Raw genomic sequence first — 13715 nt, 5'->3', positions numbered from 1 at the left:
GAGAAGGGAGGAAGGTGGGGGGAGGAGGAGAGTTCTGAAGGTGGTATAATTTTTTTTCCTTCTTCTTTTAGGTCTGTTAATAAACTTCTTTATATTCTTTCAAGTTTGGTGCCTGTTTTGCATTTCTCCTAACTCTTATCTCACAGCAGATAAACAGTAATGAGTATTTTGGACCAAACCACTACACTAAATTGGTGTTTCCGCCCGGTTACAAACCGAACCCGCGACAACATACTTCAGTGTGTCTGGAGTTCGGGAGGCAGAAGTTGTTCTCTCTGTCAATCTCAGTGGAGAGATTGCATCCTTTGTGCCCCTTCCTCAGCCTTACAAGATTCCTCTTCAGTTCTTTGCCTTTCCACCAACTGGTGACTCAACCTGCCCTGCATATTGCAGAGCTTTCCTGAAGGAAATTCCAAACTTTATTTCAAAATTGAGATTAGTGTCCAGCAGAATGCCTGTTTCCCAGCTGTGTCCTGGGGCTTTTGTTTTTTTTTATTTGGTTTTACATTATTCCTTGGTTCCTTTTGACATGTTTTTTGAATGCAGTGTCCTTGGAGTGACCCTGAAATGATACGTGCAGAGTGTGTGTCTCTTAAAAGATCTCTGGCTGGCTTTGTCAACAGGAAGGTATTTTCCCTTAGCCAAGTGCAGATAATGCTCAGATTCTCCTCTCTAACCAAAGGAACTGGAGAAGGGGGCAAGAGTGTGGCCTGATTAAACTAGGCAAGGTTCAGGATGTTAGTTTGAGACCTGACTTTTACATTTGAGAAGGCAAGATTTGGACTTCTTCAGGCAGAAAACCAGACAAGCAGAATTAGGAAAAGACATTGTGTTAGGGATGAGCTGAACATCTGTAGGCTTTGTATGAATTTTATATGTATTCCAACTAGTAGGATTTCCAGGTATCAACTTAATGGTCATAAGACATGACCCTAGAAGCTCTTGATTTATACAGTGCTTTAATGAGCTCATTATTTACAGTAAGCTCAAAATGCTACTACTCTGTAAGCTGGATTTTTAGTAATTGCTGATTCCAGTTGGATAAGGATTTTAATTTGAACAAGAACCAGCGTCTGGGAAACAGGTGCAATATTAGCTCAAAGAAGTCCTTTAGAGCACTGAGCATTAAAATTAGTCTGGACACTTTCAATCTTGGGACAGAGTATTTCTGTGTTAACCTGATGAACAAATGACAGATCTCTTCATTTTCCCTGGTCAATACCATTTGTTTGTTCAGGCAAAGACCTGCTTCCTGACTGGAAAGCATGCTGTGATCCCTTCAAATGGGTATTTTAAGCTTCATTGAGGAAACTCAGGGATAATTGAAAAATTACTTGTATGTCTCTGAGAAAGAGGATCTGCAGATCTGGCTTGCTCTGAAATCAAATGGGTCATCTGCAACAAGAAGCTAAAATGACCAACAGAACTGATGAACTGATTTTGTTGTCACAGAGAGGAGTTTGTATTTCTTCTAGGTAAAGTGGGTGTATTTTTCTTCTACAAGTTTCTTCTTACCCATTTCTTGTACAGCAAACCTTTTCACATTTGTGTGGTTCTCATTACAGATTTGATTGTTCTTGGAGGGAATTTGCAGTGCTGCTCTCCTGTCAGAGACTTCCAAGTCTGGTGCTGGCCCCAGATTGCAGCAGCCAAGCTGCTCTGGGGGTTATTGCACACTGCAGGGTGTATTTCTACTGATATTCCTGCATTCCTTCCACAGGATACAGACTTCATTATTTTTTTTAGATTTTAAATCTTACAGACTTAAGAAAAAACCCACAAATATATAAACTCAGAGTTGTTCCAGCTAATATTTTGTTCATGAATGGAAACTGATGTCTTTGTCTTTCTTTTCTTTTTTTTCCAAGTCCTTTTCGTAGTTGTGAAAATTACCTGTATAAGCACAAAGAACAAACTGTACACAATGTGCTGACCAGTGTATGAGTAAACTGCCTGGAAAATCAGAGAAACAAAACTTTTTGCTTTATTTTTTTCAATTTAGTAGCAAAAACGTAGAAAAAAGTTTGGCAATGCACTCCTGTTCATACCAGTTTAATGTCATCTCCATAAGCTGCCGCTAGCAGCAGCAGTGTGGAAGTTCAGGGCTTTCTTTAGATGCAGCAGAGCAAAAACCAGAGGATCATTGCTGGTTTGTGCTGCTGGTGGGTGCAGTGTCTCTCTAAGAATCAGTTCAATTGAATTGTGTCGATGCCTTGGAAAGCAGCAGAGAAGTGCTCTGTAGCAGTGAAATCATACAGCAGATGTTGTTTTTGTTCACTTAAACAAACTGCTATGCCTTTGTGGTCTGTGATACCACAGTTGCTTTTCACTCGGAGTTTTGGTGGCTGTTAAATCTTTCAAGGCCCAAGTTTTATAATCCTGCAAGGCTCCTCTTAATATGTTCTCCTGAACAATGCCTAACATCAGTGCAGTGCTGAAATTCTTGAGTCTATCCCGGTTTAATTTTTCATGTCCTTTCTTCCCCTCTGTTCTGGGCTGCCGAGAAACATTGTAAAGCAATTTCCATTTCTTAAATGCACTTCCTTCCGAGCTCTTCCATGCTGATTTCCACTTGACTTCTGTATTATTTTTTTTTCTACACTTGTCTCAAGCATTTCCTCTGCCAGCATATAGGCCACCATTTGTGTTGGGAACATGGTTAATTTGTATATAGTTTTCAACTACTTTGTATCTTATTCAGTAAAACAGACTTGTGCCCGAATTCCTGTCATGCACCTTATAAACTGTTATTGTAGGTACTATATTAATTTATATTTATAACAAAAAGATAGTCTTTAAAGCTTGAACCTTCAGTGTATTTCATATCTCTTCCTTAATTTGGCTAAGACTGTGAGATACTTAAGATACGGACTTTGATCTTACGGTCTTTGTGAGAAGAAGCGTCATTTTCCCTCCAGATAAATAGCTTTTGCCAAGGTTTGTGGATGATAGATGACTGCCAATTTTTTTCTTTCCATTTTTCAAGCAAGAACAAGAGGGTTATCTTGAAATGAGAATTGGACAGTGACTAAAGAATACAGTTGGAATTAGAAGTTGTACACTAGGAGTGACAACCTTTGGGTCTTGCATTATTGAATTAATTAGGTACTGTTGAAAGTTCTTGCTGGAGGTTGTTATATTAACTGGAAAAGGTTGTGAAGACTTTAGAGAAATGAAGTACCTATGTAAAAGAGATAAAGTTAGATATTTAGGAGTGAAGATGATGGCTCCAGGTCATTTCTGGGATCAGTTGCTTGTCATCACATGTTCCAGGTAGCCTTAGGATTATTCATGTAAAGCAGCCCTGAAAAAAAAAAAGAAAAGAAAAGAAAAAAAATATGAGTTGCAGAAGGAATTTAGTTTGTATTAGTACTGCTAATAAGAGGGTGAATGTCACTAATGAGATTTGAGTGGTTGCTGTATGTCTGAATCAGGCTGTAGTTGCTGACCAGCTTCATTATCCTCATGTGTTCTCCTATATTTGTCATGTTGTATCTCACTTTTAATTTCCTGCTGTCCAAGTAGGGCAAAAGAATGGTGTGAGTCCTTAGTAGGAGAGGCTTTAATTGTTCTGGACACCCAGAGGAAATCTATATTGACAGTAAGAAAGGGAAGAAAGTGAGAAGATTTGGATTTTGAAGATAGGCTAATCAAGCTAAAGCTACAAATACCTGGACAGGAGCACTGGCGCACATTATTCTCTGCTGTTCACCATCCAGCGAGCATATTGGGCTCCTCTAAGGCTCAGCTCTCCTCTGTCACTGCTTAGTGCCTGGAAGAGTCCTGCCAGAGCCTCTGGGCTGATACCCACAGCTTCCGTGCCTCAAGCTGGTTTTTCCATTTGTAGTGAGGACTGATGGATGCTGGGTTGGATGTACTTGGTAGCTCAAAGCTATCAGCTGCTAAAAGCTGTGCTTTCTGCTCTGGACAGACCCTTAGACTTAGAGGAGTTGGTGCAGACAGTGAACAGGAAGCCAGGATGCTGACATCAGCACAGAAGAAGAATGGCTGGAAGGAGTTAAGAATGGTGAAAATTGAATGGATGATCAGTGTAACATCATATTGGTCACTGCTTAGTTTAAGCAGGGGCTGAACAGTAATCTTCTCCATGTCTGTTATTTCCTTCCAGTCTGACATCATCAACCTGCCTTAAAATAACATTTAAAATACGTTTTATTTTGTTTTCCAGTAAAGGATATAAAAGAAGCAAATCTGCCCTTCAGCAACAAGCTTATTGCATGTAATATTCTAACTTTACATCATCTCAGCCTAATCTCTTTAGACTTTGATTGCATTTTCCAGATGTAAGCACTTGCTTTTAGCGAGCTTTCTAGATTGGTATTTCAAATTATCTGCCTGTGTCAACTGTTTTTACTTTAAATTTGCTTTCAGAATCCTTCCAGGTGTACTTCAAAGTAATTGGTGTGCTTGCTATCATCTTAGATTCATGTTTATTAGGGAAATTATGATTTCTTTTCCATGTGGTTTCCCATACCCTAGGAAAGCAATATTAAAATATGACAGGATGGCATATCAGCTGGCTGTAATGCAAGTTTATTCCTTGTAGTCCGGTTAATTGTGAATTTCTTGGATTAGGAATAAAATGTCCTGTAAAGATGGTGTGTGCTATCATATTTGTCCAAGCTGCTTCCTGCAGTCTCAAAACAATGGGCATGAATAGATTCTAGCATCTTTATTATTACATTTTTAAATACTGTTATTTTTAATGTAATGGTACGTTCAAAATGCAAAAACCATTTATTAATGATCCACAGTGCCCTGCACTTGTGACTGGCATTGGTGTGATAAACATAGTGTTACAGCAAACTAATAGGCTTCAAAGGAGAGACAGTACTTGTCTTTTAAATTTAAGTGTTGTAGCTATCTCTGTTCTGGCCTATCACCTCAGAATATTTTCATTGCAATTGCTTTCATAATTATCTGTTAAACTTCGCAGCTGGTCCTCCACATTTTTAATCTGCCCTTTTAATGCTCCTCTGGGGAAGAGCAGTTCATGCTGATCTCAGACTTCACTCATGAAAGGTTTTGAGACAGATCCCTCTGAAAAAATCAGCAGTCACCCTTCCTCAAAAAAAAAAAAAAAAATCAGTACAAGTTCTGTGGCTTTATGCACTTCTTCTTCATTTGTGATAGCCTTCAAGAATTCCAGAAGAAGGAGAAGTTCATTATGCTAAACATGAGAATTGGTAACAAAAACACTGTTTCTGGAAAGTACCCAGTTCTTACTGTGCCTGTAGTTTCTACTTTGAAGCTTTACTTATGAGAAGTGGTGTGTTGAACTCATTCATTTTTATTGTGGCACCTGAGGATGGTCATGTGGCTAGAGGAACACTTTGGTGTTTGAAAGTCCTGACTTCAGTTTTATGCGGATTTCTTTGTGACTCAGGCACCTTTATCCAGCCTGTCTTGCACGGATATTGAGACCGAAGACTGGGGTTGCTTAGACCCTGCAGTAAAGGAGACTAAATAGGTGACCAATGTGTTTTAGATTTGAGTGGAATGAGCAAAAATTTCTTTGGCCCAGCAATAAATGTTTTACCATCTAAATTTAAATTTGCACTATAAACACAAATGTTGTGTTTCTGGGATTGCAAGGGTATCCTCAAGGGTATTGGTTTCTTATGAAGAAACAAGTGGAGCTTCAAAATGTGAATTTGTGTAGTATTAGCTTTCACTTATTTATTTTTCGTAGAATTTACATAAGAAGCAAGGTCAGTGTTAGTATAGTCTTCCGTTAGGTGGTAGTTTTCGAATGTCTTTACTATACAGTAGCAAAGCAGATTGCAGAGATGAGAGTAAGGAAAAGGATAGCTTAATTGTAACCTGGGGCAATTCAGAAGCAGTTTATAGTAAGGGCTTTTGTAGGGTGTGCATACCAAAGAGGGTGGTGCAAAAGAAAATACACCTACACTTCACAGGTTTGAACTGAGCTTACTTCTGTGTGTTTTGTTAGTCAGCAGTGTCAAGAGCTTTCTCTTCTAATACCTTTTGATTGTTTTGAAGAACACAAATGTAACATGAAGTAGTGTAATCAGACTAAAATCGTCTAAAAATATTAGCTGGACTAGTGTGATGAATGCCAAGGGAAAGAATTCTGTGGTTGGAATATGAAGTGTGTAAAACCATAAATCAGAACATATCACTTGATACAGAGTGTGAGACCCATTTATAAATGTGCATTGGAAATAAAAATCAAATTGTATTGTTAATAATTCATTTTTTTTTCTGAAATTGCCTCGTTACCCCTCCCTAATCCAATATATCACTGAAATGGTTTACCTCTTCAGAAGGATATCAACTTACATATCCTGGAAATGGAGGCCCAGCAAGGGAGAAGCAGCCTAGAAGATCTAGAAGCACTGCCCCACATGCTGACTTTAAACACTTAAACCTCCCAGTTGGCCACCAGCTCTGCAGCAGCAATGTTGCTTCAGTTTTTTTGGCCTTGTCCCAGCACTCGGATGCACTGGAAGCAGCTCTGCTGCTGCTGGGGCTGAGACACGTGCAACTGGAACACAGTGTGCTCACACCAGTGGTATGCATCCCAGTTGGTGCTGGCCTTGGGAAGGAGCCTGTGTTCCCGCCTCGTTTGCCACCTTTCTTCACCCACAGTGGATTGTTTTCTTTGCATATCTTACAGTGTATTGTCCATTCTGTTTGCAACTCTTCCAGGATTCATGGTTTCTTTTGGGAGATGTTGCTGCTGCCAATGTTTGATTTCTAGATGTCCTACTGAAATGTCCCTTTCCCTTGGTTCAGCCTGTTATTGCTCATCAGAATGTTCTTCTTTAGTAATGCAAATAATATTTCTTTTCTATCCTTCCCCCATGTAAATCCTTTGGATTCTACATTGCTTTCTTGTAGCTTCTGCCTGGCTGAGATTTAGGTAGCTGTTCTTACCCTTTTGAGATCTTTCTTTTCCTTTGTAGTACTCCTAGTTGTTGTATCCACTCCCTCCCTCTCATTTGTGCCTTACAGTTTTTCTCATAATAGTATGACAACTTCTGTACAGAACTATATTAATGCAGCATTCCTTTGTAATGTACTTCATTACATTTTTCTGTGCTGTTTTATCTGTCTTTTATGATTCCTATGATCTATGTGAACTTGCTCTATAGATTTCTGGTATTATTTTAAATACCTAGAAAGATCTAGTAGTCTCAGTAAAGATCTATTGATTTGAGTTGTTATTTATGTGTACTCATTTTTATAGTTCTTCAGGAGGCTTTCATACACAGTTTATACAGTTCAGTAGTTCCTTCAGTATTTGTTTCCTTCAGTATTTTTCCCATTTTGTTATTACAAGTGTGGTGGCCAATACAAGTTGCAGCTGAATTGCTGATGTTTTAACTTCAATTAACGTCCCAATAAACAAAATCAAGACTAGCTTAGTATTTGGAAAGGAGAATAATACAAGGTAAGAAATGGATCTTGTAGCTTAAAAACAAACATCCCACACTCCCATTTTTTAATTTTTCTTTTATAATTTATTTTTAAAGTCTGTGTTGATCCTGTGTTCCAGCCTGCAGTAACAGTGTGTTGTATTTCACTGAGTGACGGGAAGTTTATATTGATCCTTCATGCACATTAGCAAGTAGGGAGTCCAGTAATTACACATTGGCAAAATTCCTGTTGGGATGACTTGGTTTTCTCCCCTTGAGGTCCTTCTGAAATATCAAATGGAAACAGGAGCTTTCATTTCCTGACACTCCGAAGTGCAGTTATTGTAGACTTTGAGGTGGAAGATATTAAAACTGGCTGGTGGAAGTGAAAATCTAATTGCTGCTTTGCTCTTCTGGTGATAAGCCGTAAGCGAAAACAGCGCGAGATTGGAGTTAGTGGCCAAACCAGGTGCCTCTGTGTAGTTGATTCTTCTGAACAATCATGAAATGCTCTTATTTTCAAACATCAGTGATACAAACCTCTGTCTCTGGATTGGTTATTATTGACTGATAATATGTAGCATGTGCTGTAGGGAAACTTGTTGGGTTTTATTCAAATTCATTCCCCTGTTGACACTTTGAATGCTGTGGTAGGTGAGCTATGAAATACTTGGATCTTAGCAAGAACTCCCGTATTAGATTTAAATGAGTTTCTTGTTCATATAAGGAATTACTCTAGATCCTCCTCAGTCTTTAAGCTGTTAGACTACCTACTCCTCCAGTTAATAACTAATTTCCAAATATCTTTTTTATCTTTCATTGTTTCACCTTATCTGTTGCTGCTAGGCCCCAGGACTCACCTTTCTTTCGCTTTCATGTTAATTCTCTCGGTGTGTTCATCTTTGGTCTCATATCCACAGAGATCCTTTCAAAAAAAGGAAAACTCTTTTTCTTTAAAAGAGAGCCTACCTAATGGTAGATGGCTATGCTCTCAAATGTGCCTGAATTGCATTCCTTTGCAATTTCTTTAAACTTAGTAAACTCTCTAATAATGAACTGTAGTTTGCACCAGAAGTGTGTGAGATGATTCCAGAAACAAAAACCATGAAATAGAATTCCTTACATCTGAAAGCAGCTAGAAGGATGAATCAAGTTCTACATTATGCCATCTGGCAGGCTTTGTTTTTTTTAATTATTTTTAATTTCTTCCTGCAGTGATGGAAAAAGATAAAGCTACATGATCCAGGAATTGACTGTGAAGAGCACCATGATATCTAGACAATTAAATGGGTGTTTTCAGCCTCAAAACCTTGTTTGTTTGCTTGTGTTTTACTTAAAGGCCTACTTTGACTCTGTTACAACTTAGGAAAGTGGCCACTATTTTCCAAAAAAAATAACCTTTCTCCTGTTTCACAGTGGGATGCAAAAATCTTACTGTAATGAAAAATCTTACTGCTGAAAAATCTTACTGTGATGAATATTGTGTCCTGATATTAAATGAGCTCTTTATGTATAGTCAACTTTTTAAACTGCAAGTGTTTTCTTCTTTCCTCTCTGAGGGTAGCATCTATTTCTATTGGTTTTGAGTCTTGTAGAAACCATTAGAGAGTGAAAAGTCATTTGTTTGACGAAGAGAGCAAGAACATTTTAAAATTTGAGAAGATCCTTGTGGTTGGTAGATCTTGCAGTCATTCTGTGTACAAACATAGGAAAAAGCATCTCTTAACACTGGGTAAATTACACTGATCACCTTGTCAAAAGTTGAACATGATAATTTTTGCTTCTTTTTTATGATAGCACTTTTCCTCCCTCACCAAAACCAGCATGTTTGTTCTAACTCCCAGTGTTTCCCTTATCTTTTTGCATCCTGTTCATTATCCCTTTATGACCATGTTCTTTTACAACTTACTTCCAACTTTGCTTTTTTTTCTCTTTTAACTCTGCATCCAAACATTATAGCAATTACTTTCTAGTGTGGAATTAACTACATATTTGGAAAAATGGAAATTTTATGAAAGGTACTTCAAGTTTGTGTCCTTCCCAACTGTGTGTACAATGTCTGTACAACAGTAAGCTGTATATTGTGCCTGCATTTGCCTGTAGAAACTATTTCTCCTTTTAAGTTATTTTTCTTTGTATTTGTGGTCAGTCTTTGTACAGATCTTTGTGTGTTAATGATAATACACATATATTTTAGGGCATGAAGGTGACTGTGAATATACATGCATTATAAAAAGACTTGTCAGGTTTCGCTGCTGGATTTGTAGAACGGGAAGCAGATGTGGTTTAACACTCATACTGTTCTTCCTACAGACAGAAGCTTGTTGAAGAGATGTTTTGCATAAATTTGATTTTGTTCCGCTACCTTATGGCATTCTCTCAATGAATAAAACATTACTTTGAAACAATGGTTTGCATTAAAACAGTCTTGAAAGACTTATATGAAAATTTGTGCAGTCAGTCACATTCTCATGATTAGACATTAATTTAGCCCTTTACCTAGTACCATGTATGATCTTTTTGGATGTGGTCTGGTTTAGTACTCAGATACAGTACTTCATCATATAACCTCATTGTGGAGCTTCCTGAGCTGCATCCTGACAGGAGGTTCATCGTGCTGCTCATTTCTGTTGGGAAGCAGTTGTAAATATTTCCTCTTTAATGGGAAGCTTTCCTCTTTATTCTAGCCTGCATTTATTTAGGGTTAGTTTATATTGATGCAGTCTTTGTCAGTATTATCCTTCAGCTCAAACAGCTCCCTTTTGTCTTTGGCATTGACCCATGATGTCTTTACAGAGCACAGTTTTATTCCATCCAGCCGTTGTTTTGTTCAGTGAGCTGAGCAATTTTTGTCCCTTCAGCCTTCTGAAATTGTAGGCTCCCATTCATCACTCCCATCTGAGTAGAGCTTCTCTGCACCTGATAAGCTTTCTCTTTTACCAGTAACTAGAGAACAGTGTATTCTACTGTTGACTTGCATGAAGACATAACTATTTTCCCTGACTCTATTGGAAATAAATTTAGGGTGCATACAGTGCATACAGTGATGGTTTATGGTCCGTTACCATGCAGTTTAAATTCATTTTTCTGCATTTTTTTGTATTCTTCAAATAGATTCATTCTGCATATGGAATAAGGATTCGTATTCACACTGAAAGGTGTATTCTTGGCCGTCATATTTAATCCTGTTCTTGTAATTTCACTCTGTAAGTTCATTCATTTCTCCCTCAGATAATGTGGTTTGCCCTTCTGTTGACAGACATGTTGAAGACAAAATGTTGAGAAGCAGTCTTTGGATCAAATTAGAACAAATGAGATCACTCCCTGGACCAGTATTCAAGGAATCCAGTACTGAAATATAAGAATGCTGTACAGAGTTAAGCCCAGGTCCATCCATGTGCATTCATCAAATTTCTGATGTACTCTATTTCTTGTAGGCATAACCAATAATTTCTTCTTTAATTATTTTGCATATCTTCTGCCTCATATCTTAGTTGCAATTTCCCCAGTCTCTGGTTTTCCCATGGAGTTCTGCTGCACTATGTTTCCCCCATTTTAAAAAAAGGAAATGTAGTGAAAAAAGATCAGATTTTTTTTTTTTGACAGTTTGAACTGTTTTACCCTTTTCAACTTCCATATCTATTTCCTTCAAAGCTTGTTTCACTTCCTTGTTTGTTAATTAACTTTAGAGTTATGTGTCTGCATTGTGTCACGTTTTTCTTCCTTCTTGGTATTCTTTGCTAATCTCTGTGCGTATCCCACTGCCATTTTTTGATGGAATTAGTAAATATCCCTTTTAATGAATTTATAAGCTATTCTCTGTGAGGATAATCCTGAAAAGACTAGCTAGACTTTTATGAAATATGCATTCCTGAGGACCCTGGGTTGGCAAGAGGCCTTGCAGTTTTCATTCTTGAAAAAAGTAATTTTGCTAGCAGCATGCCAGAGGGCTTTATTGTTCCCCTGACCCCATTTCCCCTTTTAAAAAAATATACACAACTTTCAGTAAGTTTGTTTGCAGATAGGCTTGCCTAATCCATGCTGCAAATGTTCTGAGTAATATGGGCCAAAAAGTGCAGAGAAGGAGTGGCAGGAATGTACAGCTAGATTAGGTCTATGGTATTTCCTCTCTCAGCAAGATGGTCCCAGATTAAATGCTCATAAATTTTCAATAATTTAATGTAATTATAGCTTTACAGGAAGTGTTGAAACCTTCCCTTCCCTTTCCTACAGAAGAATCTGTTTTCTGCATTCTTACACCCATCTGAAGTTTGTTATCCTACTGCAACTCTCTTCTACAGTTATGTGCCTTCCCAATTGCAGATAAACATCATGGTATTTCTTTTGTTTGGCATTTTCATATTTGAATTTTTGCCAGGTTTTTGACAGTTTCATAACTAAGTGACCTTGAACAGTGATATTTATATAATGTCTACTGACTTCTCTTGAAAATGGGCATAATTGAGGACTGTTCTAGAAAGCAGAAGTTTTGCTATCCAGACTATGTAACCTTTATTCTACTTTTCAAGGCTCAATGACATGTTTGCATGATTTACAGGAAGACATGGTGTAGTGGTTTGGTCCAAAATACTCATTACTGTTTATCTGCTGTGAGATAAGAATTAGGAGAAATGCAAAACAGGCACTAAACTTGAAAGAATATAAAGAAGTTTATTAACAGACCTAAAAGAAGGAAAAAAAATCATACCACCTTCAGAACTCTCCTCCTCCCCCCACCTTCCTCCCTTCTCCCACTGACAATGTGAAAAGACAACCCTTAAGATGTTCAGTCTGTTTAGAAAGAGAAGTCTCTTCTTGCTCATGCTATGAAAACATTATCACAACGAGACAGCCGCCCACTTCCAAATATTGTTCAGTCCATTTAGGAAGAGGAGTCTCTCTGCCTGCGTGTGAGTCCTTTCCCCCGACTTGCAGCTTTTCCCACAACTGCTTTCGAGGGTCCACTCTTGAAGTTTTTTGGGGTACGATTTTAAGGTTGAGCCGTTCAGAAACAAAAACAGAGGCCCTTCTCCTTCCCTGGGAGCAAAGGGTCTTCATCATCTTCATCGTTAGGACTATCTCTGGGAGCATCTCTAGGAACTGAGGTTTTCTCCTTTCCCATTTGGAGCAAAAGTCCTCATCTGGTTCATCTCTACGGACTGAGGTTTTCTCGTTTCCCGTTTGGAGCAAAAGTCCTCATCTGGTTCATCTCTCCCTGTCCAAACTTCTCATGAAATTACAGCTGCGTCAGCATCTGCCTATCTCAGCGCAGGTGCTTTTGCTCACGAGTTGAACACTCCACCCCCCATATCTTCATGAAATTACAACAGGATACTCTGATATATCATAGCTTCACAACAGAATTTCAGCTTTAAGCATCTCCTCTCTCTCTTCCCTCAGGTTTTCAGCTCTTCACAGCAGTAAAAGGGTTAATCTCACCTCGGCCTTGCAGCTTTGCAGCTGGAATGTTGAATTTTTCTTATCGAAGTGGGGAGGGGGGGAGAGCCGAGCCGCTCCGGCTGCCGACGGCAAGGCAGTGGGGGGGGTTCCACGGCTGGAACAGGTCCAGGGCTCCAGGATGGCCGTGGCCCGGCCCGGCCTGGCCCAGGCAGGGCCTGGCCGGGCCCGCTGGCCCCCACACAGGGCCTGCAGCCACTTGTCCCAGCGCCGGAAACGAGAGAGAGCTTGGAGGGGGAGTTTGCCTATTCTTAAATGTGGATCACAGAGGTGATCACAACTTTAAGTGGCTTAGAGAATTGTCCATATTCAAACTGGCCAGCTGATAGGTTCTGTCAGTTCCCAGAGGAATCTGTAAGCACCCCTTAGCAAGGACGTCCCTTCCGGGACTATGCTTGCTAACCTATGACACATGGCAATGGTCAGTATGTCACACAACAGCATTTTAGTGAATGTCTTGCAAACCTGGTCTCTGCTAAAAGTGAATCACTACCCATTGCAACACTGTGGGTATGTGGTAAAAGGGTAATGATTCCACAAAGAATTTAAACATAAAAAAGGCCTTTTATAGTGGTATAAACTTGTATATCCTTGCAGAAGGTTTTTTGATTTCAGCTGGGCTTCCTTTACATGGAGGAACTCACTACAGAGCTGACTAGAAGAGCGAGATCTCTGACACATCCGATTTGACTGTTATAACTTGGTGAAATTCATGGTTGGGCAGGATATGATGTTAAATCAATAAGGAAGTGATTTAAAGAAGTTCTGGTATAAATCAGATGCGATTTTTATCTGGTTGAGAAGACTGTCTCAGGGTGAGATTTGTATCTACTTTGTGAGAATATAGAAGAGCTA

General features: G+C 38.9%; 1 protein-coding gene across 1 annotated transcript in view; it reads left to right on the top strand.

Annotated features, from left to right (window-relative positions):
• ACER3 (alkaline ceramidase 3) overlaps positions 1 to 13715 on the top strand; it is a 58907-nt gene that overhangs the window by 7060 nt on the left and 38132 nt on the right. The window lies entirely within an intron of this gene.

This window comes from Corvus kubaryi, unplaced genomic scaffold (assembly GCF_017639235.1).
Source record: "Corvus kubaryi isolate FWS band 111438036 unplaced genomic scaffold, C.kubaryi_AGA036_p1.0 37260, whole genome shotgun sequence".
Classification (NCBI taxonomy): domain Eukaryota; kingdom Metazoa; phylum Chordata; class Aves; order Passeriformes; family Corvidae; genus Corvus; species Corvus kubaryi.
This window is presented reverse-complemented; position numbering and strand designations above follow the sequence as displayed.